A 21,152-nucleotide genomic window follows, 5' to 3' on the forward strand; every position below is an offset into this window, starting at 1 on the left:
TCCGACAATTCACCATCTTTTGGGGCCTGTTGCTGGGGCTGGCCATGTCATTTGGTTGCCCCACCCATTTTCAAAGGGATCCAAGGCAGTCCACAGTGGCCTGAAAGTAGTAATGACGTGTCTTCGCTTCATCCTGACGGTAGATTGCCGTCCCCTCCCTTTACAATATGATGTGTTAAGGCCAACAACATTCTTTCCCCTATAGCATTCAGTCAGCCCACGGCCCAGGTTGTGTGCTTCTAAGGGGGTGGCACAAAGACAAATGGGGTAGACAGGGTTTTAGTCCACCCAAAACTTAAAATCTAGACGAGAAGATGGCACATGCATGCGAATAAATGTAATGCGAAATGTTGACTCCAAAGGGTCAGGAGAGCTGGCGGGGGCGGGCGGGGGGGGTGAGGTGGGGGGAGAAATCTGCATCTGAGAGAAGGGAAGGGGAGGGGTGTCCGAGAAGTCGTTACTCTTGCTATGGCGACTGAAGGATGGGTAGTCAGAGAAGGGGAAAGGGAAGAAACCAGGGGATGGGATGCTACAGGGCTGCAAGCAATGCAGTTTTCCTGGGGTGTATGGAGGGAATGTAAGGGAGAGAGTACTGAAGAAAGCATGTTAGAGCCAAATTGGGTAGAACCTCTACGCCAAGATAAGATTATATTTATTAGCCAATTAGGGAACCACGGGAAGCCTTTCAGCACTGGCATGGAGGAATGGGGGTTGTGCACTAGGCAGAGGAATCGGCAGTAGTGCATACTTCGAATTGGAAGAAGTAGAAAATGGAGGCTGGAAGACATTTTAGGAGCCTATTTATAATCCAGTGGAGCCATAAGGCGGGGCTTAACTAGGAAGTGGAAATGGGAAGGAGGGGATGGACCCAGGACATATTACAGGAGTAAAATTGACAGGATTTAGATTAGAATGGGGGGGGGTGGAGAGGGGAAAAATGGAGGATTCAAAGACAGAATTTTTAAAATAGGCGATAGCTGAGATTTATAAAAGCACTTTAAAGTTTTACAAAGCACATTTCAGCTATTATCTCATTTGAGCCTCCAGAAAGCCCTGGAAATTGGCAGACTGAAATGAGAGTTGGTACTACAGCTATTATTAGCCCCATTTTACAGAGAAGTTAAGTGCCTGCCCATGGATCAAAAGGTCTCAAGCATCTCAGTCAAGTAGATCTTGTGTCATTGTATAGGGCAAGGATGAGTTTAAAGACTTGAAGAGAGTGGCTATTTGAAGCAGCTACTGTGGGGAATATGATAGAGAGGCAACTTGAAATGAATTGCAAGACTGTTGAATGGCCGTGAGAGCTCATATGAGGTTAAGTAGCAGGAATTTCTAGTGGACTCAATCAGTACAGTTTTGGCTCTCCACAGCAGCACTTCAGACAGAGCACAGAATCTGAAGCTGAAAACCTTTGAGGACAGGTCATTAGAAAAATCTCTAACATAGATATTAAAGCCTGTGAAAATGAGTCAATCAGTAAGCATTTGGCAAGCACCTACTATGTTCCAGGCATTGGAATAAGTCTGGGGATACAAAGAAAGGCAAAAAAAGTCCTTGCTCTCAACAGAGTATAATGGGGTGAGGGGGGACACAACATGCAAACAACTACGTACCAACAACAAAGGGAAGACACTAACATTAAGGGGAATCTGGAAAGGCTTCTCCTAGATGGAGGGATTTTTGTGATGACTTGAAGGAAGCCAGAGAAGCCAGGAGGCAGAGATGAGAAGGGAGAGAATTCCAGACAATTAGAGCTAGTGTAAATATCTGGAGTCAGGAGATAGAAGTGTTTTGTTCAAGAAACAACAAGGAGGTGGGTGACACTGGCACAGACTACATGGCAGGGAGTACAGTGTAAGAAGGTGAAGAGGGGGAGAGGGGGGAGCAGGTTATAAAAGTCTTTGAACACCAGAGAATTTTGTATTTAATCCTGCAGGTTATAGGGAGGCTTTGGAGTTTATTGGGGGAGGGGGTGTGTGACATGGTCAGTTCTATGCTTTAGAAAGATTTATTTGACAGCTGAGGGGAGGGTGGATTGGAGTGGGGAGAGACTTGTGGCAAGGAGACCAACCAGAAGGCTGTTGAAATAGTCCAGGCGTAAGGAGATAATGGTCTGCACCAGGGTGTTGGCAGTGGCAGAGGAGAGAAGGGATCACATATGAGAGATATTGTCAGGTCATAATTGATAGGACTTTACAACAAATTGGATATGGGGAGTGAGGGAGAATGAGGAATAACATGATACCTAGATTGTAAGCCTAGTTGATTGGGAAGATGATGGTACCCTGGACAGTGAAAGGAAGGTTAGGAAGAGAGGAGACCTTGAGGGAGAAGATAATGAGTTCAGTTTTAGACATGTTGAGTTTAAGATGTCTGTTGGATATCTGGTTCAAGATATCTAATAGGCAGTTGGGTATGCAATTCTGGCGGTTAGGAGAGAGGTTAGGTCCAGATAAGTACATCTGAGAATCATCATCAGAGAGATGATCATTGAATCCATGGGAGCTGATGAGATCACCAAGTGAAATAGTATAGATCAAGGGTAGGGAACCTGCAGCCTCGAGGCCACATGTGGCCCTCTAGGTCCTCAAGTGCGACCCTTTGACTGAATCCAAACTTCACAGAACAAATCCCCTTAATAAAAGGATTTGTTCTGTAAAACTTGGACTCACTTAAAAAGCTGCACCCAAGGACCTAGAAGGCCACATGTGGCCTCGAAGCTGCAGGTTCCCCACTCATGGTATAGAGGGCTAGGGGCAGGTCAGGGTTGGTGAGAGAGCACAGGACAGCTCCAGCCTTTGCTAGTCCTCTTCAGGACTCTTCTTGCAGTGAGTAGCTTCAATGCTTCTGACTTCGAGGGAGAAGATGAACAAAGCCAACCCCACCTCAACCCTTGCTGAAGAAATAGACTCTGGGAAGACATGAGAAGAGAGGGAAGTCTCCATTGTATTTCTATCTCCAGCTTGCTACACTAGAGACTTGGGGGAACTTCCCCTTGGGTGAGATCCACAACTGTCTTTTGGTTGAACTGAGATATCTCTTTCCCAATGAGAGAGTTCCTTCACTCTGTATTGTCTGGTATATATCCTTCTACATATACCTTCTCTGATTTCTGTTTGCTACTAATTTGGATAAATAAGTTTTGTCTTGTTTTGTTTTGTTTTTGCCATTAGTTATTCATTGTGGAATTGGTAGCAGGTGGGAAAGGGGTCAAGCCTTGGATATAAAGCTTGGGGTCCTCCTTACTCCCCACTAACAATGAGACAAAGTGATCAGAAGTTAGATTGACTGACTTGTGGCTGAAACCTTCTATATGTGTTAAATATATCCCCCATTAGAATGTGAGCTCCTTGAGAACTGGAACTGTCTTTTCTCTTTGTATCCCTAGAACTTAACACAGAACTTTGCACGTAGTGACTGCTTAATAAGGGCTTCATTCATTCATATGAAGATCAAGAAAAGAAATAAGCCCTGTAAGTATGTGGACAAACACTAAATTGAATACATTTGGTATGATGACCCGCCTTGCCTCATAGACAAGGTAGAGTGGCAGGAACTGCCAACAAAATGACCACCAAATAACAATATTACTTAATTTCTTTAATTGCTGACTTAAGATAATTTCGTGGTGAAAATGCTAATAGGACCACAGAGGTTTAGTTGTAATTCAGATGAAAGTAAATATTTTCAAAAATAAATAATCTAAAAGAGAAAATAAATATGGCTTCAAAAAAAGACATTAGATTGAACCTGATCATATCCCCTAGACTAATAATATTTAAAGGAGGAGATAGATATAATTCTAGCCTTCTTCTCCCTCTTTCTGAGGAGATCAGAGTGGCCACCGGTCCCAACTTCTTACTTCCTCTCCTGACAGGAATTAAAGTCTCCTTTGGAGAAGGTTGGTGGGAAGAGGGAGAAGAGGCTAGGGATGTCTGCTCTGCCTCCTATGAGCCACACGACTTCAGCTCTCACCACAGGTGAATCCTTCCCTACATTTGGGCATTCTCTACATTTCCTTATAGAAGCTGGTTCTTCTTGCTGCTCCAATTACTTTCTTGGTCATCTTTTATGTTACTCTACCTCTGGACCATCCTTTCAAGGGACTATAAAGAAAAATATACACATTTCGTGTCAAATTATAGCATTGCAGTAAGCAGATGTTGTGACCAACTTACATGAACGTACCAGATTATCAGAACACACACTATTGCATTCCTTTTGCTTGTTTTAAAATTTCTTTTGTCTGTACATAGAGATGTAGGAAGGAAAATGCTCTGATAAAGGGTGATCCCCTAAGGATAGGGGGATAAGGATAAGGATAGAGATTACTTTTCCTCCTAGGCTCCAGCAGGCTCCTCATGATAGCAACCCTTCCATCCCCGTTGGTGAGTTCCTCCCTAAAACCTCCACTTGAGGAGGCACTAACACTATCTGTACTTTGTTCAAATCCGGTTCCACCCTTGATTCCTCAGACTACTTCACCTCCCCACTTTCAGCTCCCTTCTATGTATTATCTTCCCCCATTAACAGGCAAGCTCCTTGAGGACAAGGACTGCCTTTTTAAAAAAAAAATTCTGTTTATATTCGTAATGTTTAGCATGGGGCCTAGTACGTAGTAATTTCTTAATAACTGCCAAATCTCTGTCTCTGTCCTTTCTCTCTCTCTCTCTCTCCCCCCCCCCCCCCCCAGTGGAACATTACCCAGACAATTGGCAGTAAGAAATGATCAAGAAAGAATAGCACCTGAGGCTTCATAAATGTTTATTGATTGATTGGGTGTATGGGGTATTCAGGAGAACTAGCACCTCTGTGGTGAGGGCTGCCTATCCACCTTTGGTGTCCACCTGCCACCCAGCTCTCACCTGTGGCTTCAAGAAGTTGTAGCACTCTGGTAAAATCTTCTAGGCAGATGGGGGTAACTGAGGGGTCTCAGACCAGTCAATGAATGTGGGGGAGGCATCTACCCCAAGCATATGAAGGCTTTCCTGGGCAGAATGTTCCAATGCCCATGAAGTCAGCTGAAGCAGGTATCGTGGAACACATAGAACTTGATCAGACATTGAAGATGCCAAGGTTATTCACTGCATCAGGGGCAATCACTAGTTGTCTTGACTTTGATGGCTCTGGAACTAATGACTTTCTGCAACTTTGCCTCACTTAAATCCAATTCACGGACAAGTCAAGACATCACCTGTGATGTCATTGGTCTTCTTTGAAAATGAAGGACAGGGGCAGCTAGGTGGCACAGTGAATAGAGCACCGGCCCTGGATTCAGGAGGACCCAAGTTCAAATCTGGCCCCGAACACATAACACTTATTAGCAGTGTGACCCTGGGCAAGTCACTTAACCCCATTGCCTAGCCCCCCCCCCCCCAAAAAAAATGAAGGAAAAAAGATAGTTGTTGTTGAGTCCATTTCTGTCATGTCTGATGCTCTGTGAACTTATTTTGGGGGTTTTCTTGGTAGAGATATTGGAATGGTTTGCCATTTCCTTCTCCAGCTCCTTTTACAGATAAGGAACTGAGGCAAACAGGATTAAGTGACTTGCCCAGCTAGGAAGTGTCCAAGGTCAAATTTGAAATCAGGTCCTCCTGAATCTAGGTCCTACACTCTATCCACTTTACCACCTAGCTGCCCTGATTGGAATCTATTTTTATCAAACTTCATTCCTTTCTGCCCATTCATGCTCAAATGAAGGTTATCCCCAGTTAATGTAATACAGAAAGCCCAGCCTTCCTGAGTAAATCAATTGATTGTAAATTAGGTATAAATAAATCCTTAATCAATTTGAATAGCTGAACAGGGTTTTAGATCATTGGATAAAGGCAGATGATACCATGCAGGAAATATCTTATGACTAGTTGAAGAAAATCCTTCTTGCCCCGTGGCTCAAGTATAAACCATCAAGGCAGTTTAGAATTACCTGTTCTAGCAGTATGTCAGTGCAGGTAAAAGATGGAATTACTTCTGGAGGGAAGGAGAGAGAGCTCAATGACAAGGTGACAACCTTGTCAACTTCAAAAACTCAAGATCTGGAGTGCCCATTAGAGCCTGTAGCAGCACCCCCTGAAAAGCAGTGCCAGACAGCAATGCCTGCATAGGGTGCTAAGAGTCACACCAAGAGAAGGCAGCTTCAGGGCTCTATGATGGTCCCAACCCTCCAAGCCTAGCAGAGAGCTATACCTAAAGGGGACTTCCTGAGGACTCTGAATAGAGAAAAGGACTCTCAGTAACCAGGAGTTCCATGCGTTCTTTTTACATGTGGCTCACTATTTTGTACTTTGAGCCCGCTTCCTATCCCATGTGTATAAGAGAACAATGTAGAGAAGATTATTTCTGTAACAACTGTCCTTTCTATACCTACCTAGTAAAACCTTTTTGTAAAAGCTAATTGATGCTACTGATTGGTAATCAGTGGGAAATAACAATGGTAGGGGCTCATGATCAATAGTATTAGAAACTTTAGTCTAACCTCTCATGGTTACTTGCTCTTAGAACACTGAGAACAGGAAAAGTAGTCACCCTCGGAAGTTCCACCTGCCAATGCAAGAGGGAGTTGGGGAAATAACGCCAGAGAGGAATGTTATACTTTCATATATGCAGTTTTAGTTACCTAACCCCTAAGGATTTGCTTATTTTCTTCAGTTTTCCACTTAAATTTTTTCTTCTCCACTCTTAATTGTGATCACCAGACTTGGTGATCTTACAGTGAGTTCCCTTGTAGAAATTAAATAGCAGATGTCCCAGCAGTACATTTGGCTCTACTAAATGGATGAAAAAGATAGATAGATAGATAGATAGATAGAAAGAAAGAAAGAAAGAAAGACATGGAGATCTGTTAGGCTATATATATATTTAGGTGAGTCATATATGTGTGAGTAAATTATGGGCTTCTGATGCTTGAGTTGATTATTGGAAAACCAAATTTAGGAGGATGTACTAAATTATATCGAGGTCTGTTTTGCAAAAGATTGTGATTATAGCTGAAACATCTAAGAATCTCTGCAAATAACCTGACCCAAAGAAGCAGATGTTCTAGGAGAAGCCCCTCCCTTCAGAGCTGCTCTAAGGACAGACCTATTCCTTAACGCCCAGGAGGAGATGTTTTCGGAAACCAGACGACTATGAGACATCTGTGTCTTAAAGTATTATGTGCTGATGAAATGGACATTGGGAATGAGTTACTAGGAAGGAGATTTAATGCTTGCACTTCCCTTCCCTTCCTTCCCCATGCACCACTATTTCTGTAAGGCTTACTTACTCTGATAGAGTTTGGCAAGGGATGGAGTTTGGCAATGTGTTGGTCACAGGTGGTCTCAAAGACCAAGGGGTGAATTGTTATAAGATTAAGGTTTATTATTAAGGTTTTGGGACCATTCCCTCTCAAATTAGTCTCACTAAAATAGAATATCTGGGATAAAATTTCTTTAGTCCCTATTCCAATAGATTGGAGTTATAGCATTAGAACAAGCTGAGATACTAGCACAAAGTACACAAGAATCTCATAAGGCTCTCCTAGCCTTAGAACTCATAATTACGTTATGGCTTTGATAAATTGATTCCTAAGAAACTCATGATGATTCATGGTGATTCGAATTTTGTATTCACAGCATTTTTACTTCTGTAATCGTTACTTTAGCTTTACTAAACGTGGAGTGATAGACATACATGTTTTACTATGCCTCAATTTGTAACTTTAATCCAGCTAAGTGATTCATGGGAGGTATAGCCCCCCAACAGTCGAAGAAGGGAATTGTGAAATTGAAAATTGATTTTAAAGAAAGAGAAAACTTATTTCACCCAAAGGTCAAGTTAATTCAATCAAAGCTGTTGTAGTCACTCCCAAATTCCCCCAAATCACATGTCTTATTCCATCAGGCAAGAAAACACACATATATAATTCTAGAAAACTCTATAGGAGGTGTTCCGAAAGTCTTAGATTAGTTTTAAGCTATTAAAGCTTACTCGTGACTATTTTAAGCTTAAAACTACATGAAGACTTTTGGGACAAACTGTGTGTATATGCATATATATGTATGTGTATATATAATATATATAAAATGAATAGAAGGTAATTAGCAGAAAGGCACTGGAAAGGGGCAGAAATCAAAAAATTCCTCATGCAAAAGGTGATGCCTGAGCTGATCTTTGCAGGAAATTAGGGATTCCAAGAGGCAAAGATACAGAGGGAGTTCATTCTAGGAATGGGAGTCAACTGAGACAAGAGATGGGGTATTATGCGTCTGAAAGAACAAGAATGTCAGTTTGGCTGGATTGCAGAGTGTGCTAGCTGTGTAGCCATTTTGAATCTCTGAGCCTCAATTTCTGTATCTATTAGTTAGGAGTAAAACTGTCCTGCCTATTTCACAGGAAGATTCAATGAGATTATGCATATAAAAGTACATTGAAATAGTGAAGTACTAGACAAATATTAAATGTTAACGTAATTTACCAGTTTTTAATGACAAATTCACACATGAAATTTCACAATAAAATTACAATCATAGGCCTATAAAAATCCACAGTAAAATCACCATCTTTCTAAACCATAAGGAAGCACATTTCCTTTGCAATGAATTCATGTCTGACAGGATTTTAATGGTAAACACATGAGTAATCCCGATGTACCTCTTACTAGATGAATCAGGGCCCTTTTCTCTCCCTACGCTCTCCCTTGATGAGCTCTACTACTGCTGTGGATTCAATCATCTCTATTTTTGTAATTCTGAGGTCTACATAGGTAGTCCTAATCTCATTTCTGAACTCCAGTTCCTGCTTTGCCAGACACTTGTGAGAAATTGCAACCTGGATGTCCTATAGGCATTTCAAATTCAACATGTTTAAAAACAAAACTCATTATATTCTTCCCTAAACCCATCCCTCCTCTGAAGTTCCTTATTTCTGCTGAAGAAAGAACAATCTTTCCAATTAACCATGTACTTGAATCTTCACTCTCACTCATTTATCAGTAAATAAGCATTTATTAGGTGACATGTCCAACCAGTTATTAAGTCCTGTAGGCCATTAGTCCATAAAATATACTATCATCTATGTTTTATTGTATTTTTATTTATTTTGTTAAATATTTCCCAATTACATTTGAATCTGGTTCAGGCCAAACTGGGGATTGTTGTGAGTCACATGTGGCCAGTATTTTTGTTACCTTTGCCCGTAGACTCTACCTGTATCAACATCCCTTTCATCTGTAACAGGTGTTTACTGTTAAAAGAGATGGTCCAAGAACAAGAGTTTGCTTACTTAGGTTTTAGAATAGCCACAATGGAATTTGTTTCCTAATTCTTTGCATAAACTGGAACCCACATTTACCTGTAAGGCACATAAAAAATATGCACATGAACATTAGAGGTGCAGAATAACCAAACAAGGTTTACTCAGCAAATTCTGATTGGTGAAGTCTAGGAAAGTTAAAAGAAGACATTTCTCAAAAAAATTTATTTTGCTTGAGAAGTCGCTGGGTGTAATAAAGAGAATGTTGGACTAAGTCAGGAGACCTGGGTTCTAGTTCTGACTCTACCACTTCATAGCTCTGTGACATTGAATAACAGCCCTGATCTTCCTTCCCTGAGTTGAGGAAAAGATAACATCAGCCATAGTGAAGTAGACCAGAACTTCTTAAACTATAGGTCGTGACCCCATCTGGGGTTGCAAAAAATTTGGCAAGAGTAAAAGGTTTCTGAATGTGCAACAACCAAAAATTAATTAAAAATCAAACACGTTAAAAAAAAATCAAACACGTAATGAATCTGAGGTGTTTCTGGTAGTGCTTGCCCATGTTGCATCATGCAACTGCACTGCAGCCTGGGTTCTGAACATACAACATGTGCACTTTGCACTGCGCATGCCCTCAGGCCACGCAATTCCAAAGATCACAGGGGCCGTGAGTGGAAAAAGTTTAAGAAGCCCTGAAATAGAGTAGAAAGACTACTAACCTGATCCTAGCTTTTTGACTTGGCTCAGCATCTTATTCATTACTTGTGTGACTTTCCGCCAGTCACATAACCCTTCTGGGTCTCAGTTCCCTCATCTCTAAAATAAGATGCTTGGACTAGAAGATCTCTTGAGATCCATTTCAGTTCTAAAATTTTGTGATTCCAAGCAATCGACTAAGTATGTAAATTAGGGATGTATGTCTGAAGAAAAACAGACTCAACTGTCTCCAGGATAATAGCAAGCTACACAAAGAAAGATTTGTTTGAATAAGTTAAATAAAAAATTTCCCCAACACTTTGACCATCTGATGTCAAATCAGATGTCTGACCCACTGCACAAAAATTCTCCTCTTACATTATGAAGAGTTTTAGGCATTGAAGCTTTTTAATAGGCAAATCAGTCTGTCTCAGAGCCCTAAGCTAGATAATGTTTAATGCTCATAAGCCAGTGGGAATTCAATTAACGAGGAGATTTTTTTTTTTTTAAGGAGGAGGGATTCTAAACTTAACAGGATTATTTCATAATTGAAACATTTAATACTTACTCTTTCATCCACAGATCATTTAAAAAATTGTTACTAGCACCAACAGGGTTGTGCCAGACTATTTCCTTCCTTCCTGGTAATGGGACTACATGGTGCATTCTTATCTCAATATGATTATGAAGTACAATATAGAAGCACAAAAACTAGTAAAGACTCTGTACCACTTTTTCTTACAAAGTACAAACTCCTTAATTGTGAAAGATCAACATATTCTAAGCCCAAATCCATCTGATAATTAGCTAACATCATGACCAATAGCAGAATTAACCACTTTTATGCCAGAGGCAAGTTGTAATCACCCAAACAAGCAAAGTTGGTGGGGCAGCTAGGTGGCACAGTGGATAGCACCGGCCCTGGAGCCAGGAGGACTTGAGTTCAAATGCGGCCTCAGACACATAACACTTACTAGCTGTGTGACCCTAGGCAAGTCACTTAACCCCATTGTCTAGCAAAACAAACAAACAAAAAAACAAGCAAAGTTGGGAACAAGCAGAGGGTGCCCCTGCCCACCCGGAGCACAGAACAGCACGTCCCTACCTTGATCTGCTACTGCCACTGAGATAGAAACAAAACTGGATGACCTGTGATTTTTCCATACCTGACTAACCTACTGTGTCAGAAATAGTGCAGTCTAAAAATATTTGACCTGGGCCTTTCATTTCTGATCTCCCTATCTATCTCAGTGGTTACTAACGCAAGGAAAATTAGGTTTCATGATTTTCTAGAATAACTTTTTGGCTAGACCTGAATGTAACAGACAACCAAGGTGACTCATGATTCACAATGAATGAGAAGAAAAGTAAGCTATTTTACATATTTAATAGAGAATCACAGTTTCATTTACAATCCTCTTTTTGGATCCTGCTATGTATAAGGAATGCTCATGCCATTTTGTGTTTAAATTCAGAATTTTTTAAAAAAAATCTAATTTCATAACAAATCAGCATCAATAATAGTAATCCTCCACTAATGCCTCCCCATGTAGTTTGGGGTGACTGTGGGTTCTCAAAGGCTTTATATATGGAACACAAACTCTAGCCCAACTTATGAAATTGATGGGGCTTTGAGCCAAGCTAGGCAACAGACTATGGCTGCAATCTGAGGGGCAAGAATTAGCAACTCATCATGAGGCTGGCCACAGAAACTCATGAAACTGTCTACTGATGGCACAGCAGGGGGCTTTAAGGTACTTACAATAGTGTTCAGTATGCACTTTGCCACATGGCAATTTCTTTGGAGTTTAACAACAACAACAACAACAACAAGAACGCCACTTTAAGGTTTGCAACATGCTTTACAAATATTATCTCATCTGATCTTCACAACAACCCTGGGAAATAGGTGCTAGGAATAAATGACTTGCCCAGGGTCACACAGCTAGCTCGAAAGTGTCTGAGGACTTTTTTGACTTCAGGTCCAAAGCTCGATCTACTACGCCACCTAGCTGCCTCTTTATATGTGTTTTTATGCTGAATTCTAAAATGCAAATCGAATTTCTGTAAATGTTTAAAGGATTGTGAAGCTAAAGCTAGAGGGGACCTCAAAGGTCATCTAGTCCAAGGACTTCATTTTATAGATGAGGAAACAGGCCAAGGGAGGGGATGTGCCTAGTTCAAGGTCAGATTTGAACATGGGTACTCTGACTCCCATGATACTGATACCTCCAAGCGTTGCATCGATGGGCAGGTGATTTTTTATATCAATTAAACATTATGAGGCAATAATAGGATATTTTTTAGTTGGGGTGGGGGTAGTGAAAAGTTACTAGTTGACTCTTTCATGCATGCTGTGTGTAATTCCAGCTTCTGTGCCATATGGAATGGCAGGGGTATGTTCACTCATGTTCAGTCATGCCATGAAATCCTCAATTTGTAGCAACTGTTCAGTTGTATACAGGACACAATTTGGTAAACACCATTGTTGTTTCTAATACGGTTTTCTCGAGTGTTTTGTACTTTGCAGATATTGATTTGCATTACTTAAATTCCACAGTATGCTCTTAAGTATTTTTCCACATAGTTTTTGTTATATATATATAGCGAACTAACTTTTGAATATCAAATACGAAACTTTATTCCTCTAGTTAAAGAAGCCTATGAACTCTGTGTTGGCTCAAAGATAGATGACCAGGATAAGGTTCAGGCGCATCACTTGTGATATGTCACTTATGTGAAACTACTAACTGGTTGGATATACGCAGGGTAGGCTGGAGCCAGCTCCCACCGAAGCTGATTATTACATTTTCTGTATGAACATTTAAACTTTGGAAATCAGCAAATACTACAAATCGTAGTTTGATTTATTGTTTTGTTCATTGTCTAGACTTAAGAAAGAAATAGAGAAAATGTTAATAATACAGATTAAACTTAAAAGTGTGTCCTATGCACTTCTCCCCAACCCTGAACATTTGCAACATGACACTAGATACATGAATCTTGTGACATGCTATTTATGATTCCTTATTATTTGGAGATAGAAAATTCATTGGACAGAATGTTATTTTTGCTTAACAAATATAGCAGGGATTACCTCCACATCTCAATATAACATATAAAAATTCAAGTCTTCCATTAGCTGTGTTTTATACCTGTTTCAAAATCACCAGAAACTTGGAATTTGGATAAAGGTGAACTAGTGATTCAGTATGAAATGATAAAACTCAGTATAAAAAGATAAAATCTAATAAGGTAATGATCCCTTATTTGAAGGAACTTTTCTGTCCTCAAATTCTCATTTAATAACTAAAAGCAGCTTGAATTATTAAACTCAGTTAAGTGACCTTACTGTGATTTTAAGTTCTAAAAATTAAGTTGAACTGACTAAAGGAATTGACTCCTGCCAGAGAGGACTAAAATATATTCAAAACATCACACATCTCTTAAAGAGTGTTGAGTATGAAAAACAATTATTGAGTATCTATGAGGATCTGAAAGGGATTGCTTTTTTTTTTTTTTTTTGAGGATTACAATTTGGCCATAGCAAATACCACTGCTTTATTTCTAAATGGGCTGGCAGAGATTTAAAAAAAAAAAAAACCAAAATACTACTACATTAAAACAACAACATGGGTTTCAAAACAAAGAACCAATTCTGAGAAAGAAAAATATATAAGCCCATCACTAGTTAGTCTTGAAAAAAATTTTCTTACCACAATTACACATTAAATTTGGTTTGTTTAAAAATGAAAGTTAAAAGCAATGGATCAACATGGACATTTTCTTTATCTGAAAAATAACACTTCCAAGAAGCAATAAGTCAAAAATCAGAGGAGACATTAATGAGTCCAGAAATAAGGGGAAGTGATGAAGTTGAAATTAACAGCTGCAGCAAAAAATTTTTTAAATCACCAAAACCTTCTTAGGAAACTACAAGGCAGAAAATTATCAAGAAATTATTATAGTCATCTTCTCAAAACCTATAAAACCTGTGTAACTCAAAATCCATTTTTTAGATTCACATCTGTACTTCATCCTGAAAAACCTCGGTGTTACTAGAGATGAGCATAAGGAACACTTCCATCCAGAAAATCTCTACAGTGGAAAAGTAATACCAGTGCACATGGAATCCAATCACGCTTGCTAATTACTTTTGAATACTTGAGGAGGCATGTCCCACAGGTCAAAAAGACATCATCAGTAGACACATTTCAGTGATTCAAACAAGAACAATTTTGTTTAGTAACAAACATTTTTAAAAATACAAAACTATTATTTCCATGAAATCATGTGGGTGATAGAATTTTAAGTTGTGTTTGAAATTAGTACAAAAATACTATCGGGTTCACCCAGTTTTATGGGTGTGACAGAATACATTGGTTTTCTGTTGTCTCCTGTGAGAATAGCTCAAATTTCAGGACCTTTAGCCAAAGTCAATAAACCTTTGACTCCAGAGTTAAAATCCAAATAGATAATTACTTTCACTCTTTTCTGCAACTCAACATTACTAGTCCCTAACTCAAACTTTGGCAAGTAGCTGAAGCATGTCTATCTTTAGCTATTTAACTAAGACAATATTGAAAAGATTCATTACATTTTTTCAGATGAATAAGATAATGCTCACATGCTTTGAGATACTTTGATGAAAGATACTAAGAACACAAATCATTAGTGACATGTTCTAGAAATCCAGATTTTGGCAGAGGTTTTAGGCTATCCTCAGGGGATTCATCTTGGCTACAAGATACAAACATACTGCACTAGTGAAAGTGGCAAATTGCCCAAATACAGCAGATGAATTGTTTGAGTTTTGCCTTATTTAATATGCTGTACCGATGTCTACTGTGAGAGTTGGAATCCTGTTGAACAACTGCTCTTGTTTTTCTTTTTAAACTTACCTGGTAACTTCAAAAATTTTGATATTTCAGCAGTCCCCTTCACACCCCTGGCTGGGTAAATTTCCTCATTCCTTTTTTCTCCTCCTTTGAGGTTCACTCAACCCATATCTACAACCCAATCAAAATTCCAGTTGGCTGTTGTCGACCAGGCTTCAGAACACTAACTTTTTTTCCTCAATAATTTCAGTGCTTGGCTCACAGTCTCTTCCTCCTCATCACACATTATCTAGATGCCTTCTGCCACTATCTCTTCCATCACCCATGTCTCACATGAAGAGGTAGGCCTTCTCCTTGCCAAGGCAAACCCCTCTACATGACAAAGTGATCCCATGCCATCTTGTCTTCACCAGCAGATTGCCCCCTCCATTATCCCTACTCTCTCACTTATCTTCAATCTCTCCTTGATTACTAGCTGCTTTCCTACTGTCTATGAATATGCTCATGTCTCACCTATTCTCAACAAACTCTCATTTGGATATGTCCATCCCCACTAGCCATCATCCCATATCTCTTCTCCCTTTTGTGGCTAAACTCCTTGAGAAAGTCATCTACAACATATTCTGCTGCTTCCCTTCCTCTCACTTTCTTAACTTTCCGCAGTCTCACTTTCAACTTCATCATTCAGCCTAAACTGTTCTTTCAAAGATCACCAATGATCTTCGAATTGCTTTTTTCAATTCTCATCCTTCTTGGCCTCTCTGCTGCCTCGGACACTATTGTTCACCCTTTTCTCCTTGATGCTCTCTTCCTTCTAGGTTTCCATGACACTACTCTATCCTAGTTCTACCTGTCTGACTGATCCTTCTCAGTCTTCATCCAGGTTACAACCCCCTAAAGGTAGGTGTCCCCTAGGGCTCTGTCCTGGGCCCTCTTCTTCTATACCATTTCACTTAGTGATCTCCCATGGATTCAATGATCATCTCTCCTATGATGATTCTCAGATCTACTTATCCAGCCCTAACCTCTCTCCTAACCTCCAGGCTTGCATGTCCAACTGCTTATTAAACATCTTGAACCAGATGTCCAATTGACATTACAAACTTAACGTGTCTTAAGCTGAACTCACTATCTTTCTCTCCCCACGCCCTCCCTAGTTCCTAACTTCTCTATTACTGTTGAGAGCATTACCATCCTCCTAGTCACCCAGGCTCACAACTGAGGTGTCATCCTTGACTCTTCTCTCTCTTACATCCAATCTGTTGCCAAGGTCTGCTGATTTTACCTTCATAACATCTTTCGCTTTCTCTCCTCTGACATTGCAAATACCCTTAGGCAGGCCCTCATCTCCTCATGCCTGGACTACTGCAATAGCCTTCTAGTTGATCTCTGCCTTAAGTATCACCCCACTCCAGTCCATTCTCACTCAGCTGTCAAATAAATCCTCCTAAAGTGCAAATCTGACTATGTCACCTCCCCTACTCATTAAACTCCAGTGGTTCCCTATTGTCTCCAGGATCAAATATAAAATACCCTATGTGACATTCAAAGCCCTTGATGGCCTGAACCCTCGGACCTTCCCAGTCTTCTTATACCTTATTTCCTCCCATGTTCTCTGTGATCCTGTGACACTGGCCCCCTTGCTGTATTTCTCATGAGACAGTCCATCTCCTGACTCTGGGTATTTTCACTGGCTGTCTTCCATGCCTGGAATTCTCTCCTTCATCTGCTTCCTAGATTCCTTCAAATCCCAGCTAAAATCCTACCTTTTATGAGAATCCTTTCCTGATTCCCCTTAATGCTAGTACCTACCCTCTTTTGATTATTTCCAATTTATCCTGAATATAGCTTGTTTGTACATAGTGTGACCCCAAAATTCCAATTTGCATCAAAGAGAAACTGAGGCAGGACTCTAAGCAGTTTCAATTTATTAGGGAAACCAGTGTTCCCTAAGAAATGGGATCCAAGACTAGACTTGGCAGTGATGGATCACGCCAAGGCTAGTCTTGGATCCCTCTACTTCAGGTCTGAGCTTTTTTAAAGCAATTGAGGGCACGCCAAAAATGGATTGAGGTGGTACAGCTCCTCAATTGGTCATTTCCAAAAGGAGGAAATCCACACGTTGGTCAAGGGGAGGAAGTGGAACTCCATGTTTGACTAAAAGAAGTTCCTATATTTGACCAAAAGAAGGAACTCCCATATTTGGTCAAGGGAGATGTCTATCAATCACCAAGGTTTAGTCATCAAGCTTTCCAGATTATTATCAGTCACGAGTCTTTAGTCAGTGACTAGGCAACAGGATTCTGGGACATTCCACCTGTCTGTTACAACCATCAGGTGCAAAAGGATGGGGAAGCTGTGGTTTTCTGGAACACAGCAAGCAACAACATTTGTGGATAAGTAGAGTGGGGGGAGGAGGAGGGACATAGTATAGCAAGTCTCTATCTTTATCCCTAACACAAGTAAGTGCAAGCCTAAATAACAAACTATAAATCCACATAGTATAAATCTATCAGTTATAGTCATCAACACATGGATATTATCATCAGTCCATAGTGGATTAATTAATAACTCTTATCCTAGCAGCATTTAACTATTATTACTGTAATATTACTGTGCTGTAAGGAATGACATGTGATGAATATAGAGATGCATGGAAAGATAGACATGAACTGATGAAGTAAATAGAATGAAGTAAGCAGAATGAAAATAAAAAAAAAAACAACCCTAAAACAATGTCAATGGAGAGAGAACCACACACACAAAAATCAAGTGAGTGACACATAATGAAAAGGACCAGCATGAATTGAAAGAAGAGATATGAGAAGACATCTCCACTTACCTTCCCATTTAGGTTTGATTTGGGTTGATCAGACGTTGGAGGTCCACAAGTGTTGTACGTTGCACATATTTTCATATTTTTTCAGTGTATTGATCAATTATTGCTGATTTCCCCCTCTTTTTGTCATTAAAAAAATACGTGTTATATAGAATAACTCTCTCTGATGGGGAAGGAGGGTAGAAAAATTATGTTGATTAAAAAGAAGACATCAATAAAAACTTATTTACAACAAACAAGCAAAAAAGAAAGTTATGTTTACTTGACACTTACTAGCTGTGTGACCCTGGGCAAGTCACTTAACCCCAATTGCCTAAAAAAAGATTAAAAAAAAAAGAAAAAAAAAGAAAGTTATGTTTAATCTACTTTCCTAAATTTTAAATATCTCTTCCATAGCATCTTTCAAATTTTTTAAAAATGACTTTAAAAAAGGGCACTCAAGCTCTCTCCCTAGGCATCATCGTGTGAGTGTCATCATCTTTAAACTCAGGGTGGCAATCCCTGAAGCACTAGGGAAGATAGGGCTACCTGGAAATTGAATTACTTCCTCAACATCATCCAGCTTTTGGAAGATTACCCAGAATGCTTCATCGTGGGAGCAGACAATGTGGGTTCCAAGCAGATATAGCAGATCCAGATGGCCCTCCATGGGAAGGCTGAAGTGTTGTGGGAAAGAAAAAAAAAACACCATGATACTCAGAGCCATTCGTGGGCATCTGAAGGACAACCCTGCTCTGGAGAAACTGCTGCTTCATATTTGGGGTAATTTGAGCTTTGTGTTCACCAAGGAACACCTGACTGAGATTAGGGATATGCTTCTTGCCAATAAGGTGCCAGCTTCTGCCCATGCCAATGCCATTGCCCCCTGTGATGTCACTGTGCCAGCCCAGAACTCTGTTCTGTGTCCCGAGAAGGCTTCCTTTGTCCAGGCTTTGGGTATCGCCAGCAAGATTTCTAGGGGTACCATTGAAATCTTGAATAATGTGCAGCTGATTAAGACTGGAGACAAAGTGGCATACTTGAATATCTCTCCATTCTCCTTTGGGTTGATCGTTCAGCAGGTGTTTCACAATGGCAGCATCTATAACCCTGAAGTGCTGAACATCACAGAGAAGACTTCGCACCTTCAATTCTTAGAGGACATCCATAACGTAACGTTGCCCAGTTGTTGCATCAGTACACTACTCTATCATCAATAGGTACAAGCCGGGGGGGGGGGGGAGCAGCTAGGTGGCACAGTGGATACAGCACTGGCCCTAGAGTCAGGAGGACCTGAGTTCAAATCCAGCCTCATACATATAACACTCACTAGCTGTGTGACCCTGGGCAAGTCACTTAACCCCATTGCCTAGCCAAAAAAAAAAAAAAATGGGTACAAGCGGGGCTTGGCTGTAGCTGTGGGGACTGATTATACCTTTGCAATTGCTGAAAAGTGAGTTAAGGCCTTCCTGGCTGACCCTTCAGCATTTGCAGTGGCTGCCCCTGCCATGGCAGCTCCAGCTGCTGAAGCACCTCCTGCTGTTACTCAGGCCAAGGTAGAAAGGAAAGAAGAGTCGGAGGAATCTGATGATGATATGGGATTTGGGCTGTTTGATTAGCCTACAAGTAACAACTATTTGAGCCAGTTTTATTTATGAAACAAAGAAATAAAAGTAGTCATTAAAAAAATAGTGATTCAAACATATTTTATGCCCATGGTATATATTGAGCATTTGGCCAAACATGGAGAATTAATTCTTTTTTTTAAAATTTTTATTCATTTTGAACTTAAATACAAAAAGAAAAAAAAGAACATTTCCATGTATACAACACAACATAAAAAGAGGATTCAATATAAAACCATGAATTTCCATTTCACATTGTTTACTTTTAAAAAAAAACTATATAAAAAATTGAATTCTAATAAAGAAGTATCAAAAATCAAACAGTTGATAAAAAGTTAAATGTATTTTATCATTGGATTTGTTATGGGACTTTTTGATTTCCTCTTATTCCTCCTGCATCTGTTGGTTAATATTAACCTCATCTGACTAAAACCTGTCCCATGGGATGTAAACATTTACTTAAGAGCCTTAAGTATTCTTTAGATAAGAAGCCAGAGGAATATTCTCAACTGTCCCTGACTCCTTGGCAACATGTAAATCCTCCTCAATTAGCCTATTTGTGAATCCTCTAAATGTAGTTTAATCTGTAACCTGACTTAGTTTACCTGTTGTTTGATGAAGTTTGTTTCCTTAGGGGATGCATGAGATTATGACTCTGTTTAACTAAATTTGTTCAACTTTTATGACATTGAAGGAAGTATGAGATTATGGATCTATCTTCTTTTTAATTTTTATGGCCTAAGAGGAATGTACAAGATTGCAAAAATAAAAGCATTATTTCTGTCACTCTGATGTAATTTTATCTGAAAGAAGCCTGATTAGAATTCTAGTGATTGTTCAGAATTTCTTTGAGGCCTGAACCTATGCTTGAGCATACTAATAAATCCTAGGTTTTTACTTAGAGGGCAGCTAGGTGGCACAGTGGATAGAGAGTTGGGCCTGGAGTCAGGAAGATCTGAGTTCAAACCCGGCCTCAGATGCTTGCTTACTAGCTGTATGACTCTGGTCAAATCACTTAACCTCTGACTTGGAGGCAGCTAGATGTCCCAGTGGAGAGAGTGCTAGGCTTGGAGTCAGGAAGACTTGAATTCAAACCAGCCTCAGATACTTACTAGCTGTGTGACCCTGGGCAAGTCACTTAACCTCCATTTGCCTTAATCCATTAAAGAAGGAAATGGCAAACTACTCCACTATCTTTGCTAAGAAAACCATGGACAGCATTCTTGTGCTGTGGTCCATGGGGTCACGAAAGGTCAGATGACTAAACAACACCAGTTACCCACCACATGAACTCAGAGAGGAGATATTTCTCCCGTAACAAATTTGGCAAAGCATGAAGGGACAGGCAGTGAGGTTGGAAAATCCAGGGCTTCCACTTTAGAAATTCTCCAGTTTACACAAAGGTATATTTACCTTGGAGAAGTTCTGAAAGGTAAGAGCCTCCCAGACTGTAGAGACTACTGTCCCCCCCAAAAAAAAATCACAGAAAGGGGGATGAGTTTGACCTTCTAGGTGTGTCCTGTGTATTTCTACGTATTGTTCCATATTTTGTTTTTGTTTTTTGTCTCTTGCATTTGAATAATCAGTCTGTTGAAACTTTTGGAGTGCTTAGTTTAGTAGCCACCCAGACATTCTGATGAGCAAGCCACTGGAATTCAGGTGTCTGAAGCAAGAGCTGGACTGAGAAATTCTGGTTTTGAACAGGCAGGACAAGGCATTTTCCCCTCCAAAACCTTGTGCCCCATTTGCCTCAATATCTTGTTTCAACCTTATTTTTTTTTTGCAGGTACATAAGTAAGAGTCTTATCTGTGTGTTGTGGCCATTGTGTCTGGTTTGGCCCAGGTAGGGTCTGGCACGGTGGTTCTGACCACTGGTTAAGTGGCCCTGGTATTGACCGCTGGTCAAATGGTCCTAGTTCAGTGGCTCTGGTCTGGTATAAA

The 21,152-nt window shown here is 40.1% G+C and overlaps 1 pseudogene; it reads left to right on the top strand.

The window, feature by feature from the left end:
• Positions 1–347: 347 nt before the first annotated feature.
• LOC114026094 lies at positions 348–19,205 on the top strand (annotated as a pseudogene).
• Positions 19,206–21,152: the final 1,947 nt, after the last annotated feature.

This window comes from Vombatus ursinus, unplaced genomic scaffold, assembly GCF_900497805.2.
Source record: "Vombatus ursinus unplaced genomic scaffold, bare-nosed wombat genome assembly UNPS02004691.1, whole genome shotgun sequence".
Classification (NCBI taxonomy): domain Eukaryota; kingdom Metazoa; phylum Chordata; class Mammalia; order Diprotodontia; family Vombatidae; genus Vombatus; species Vombatus ursinus.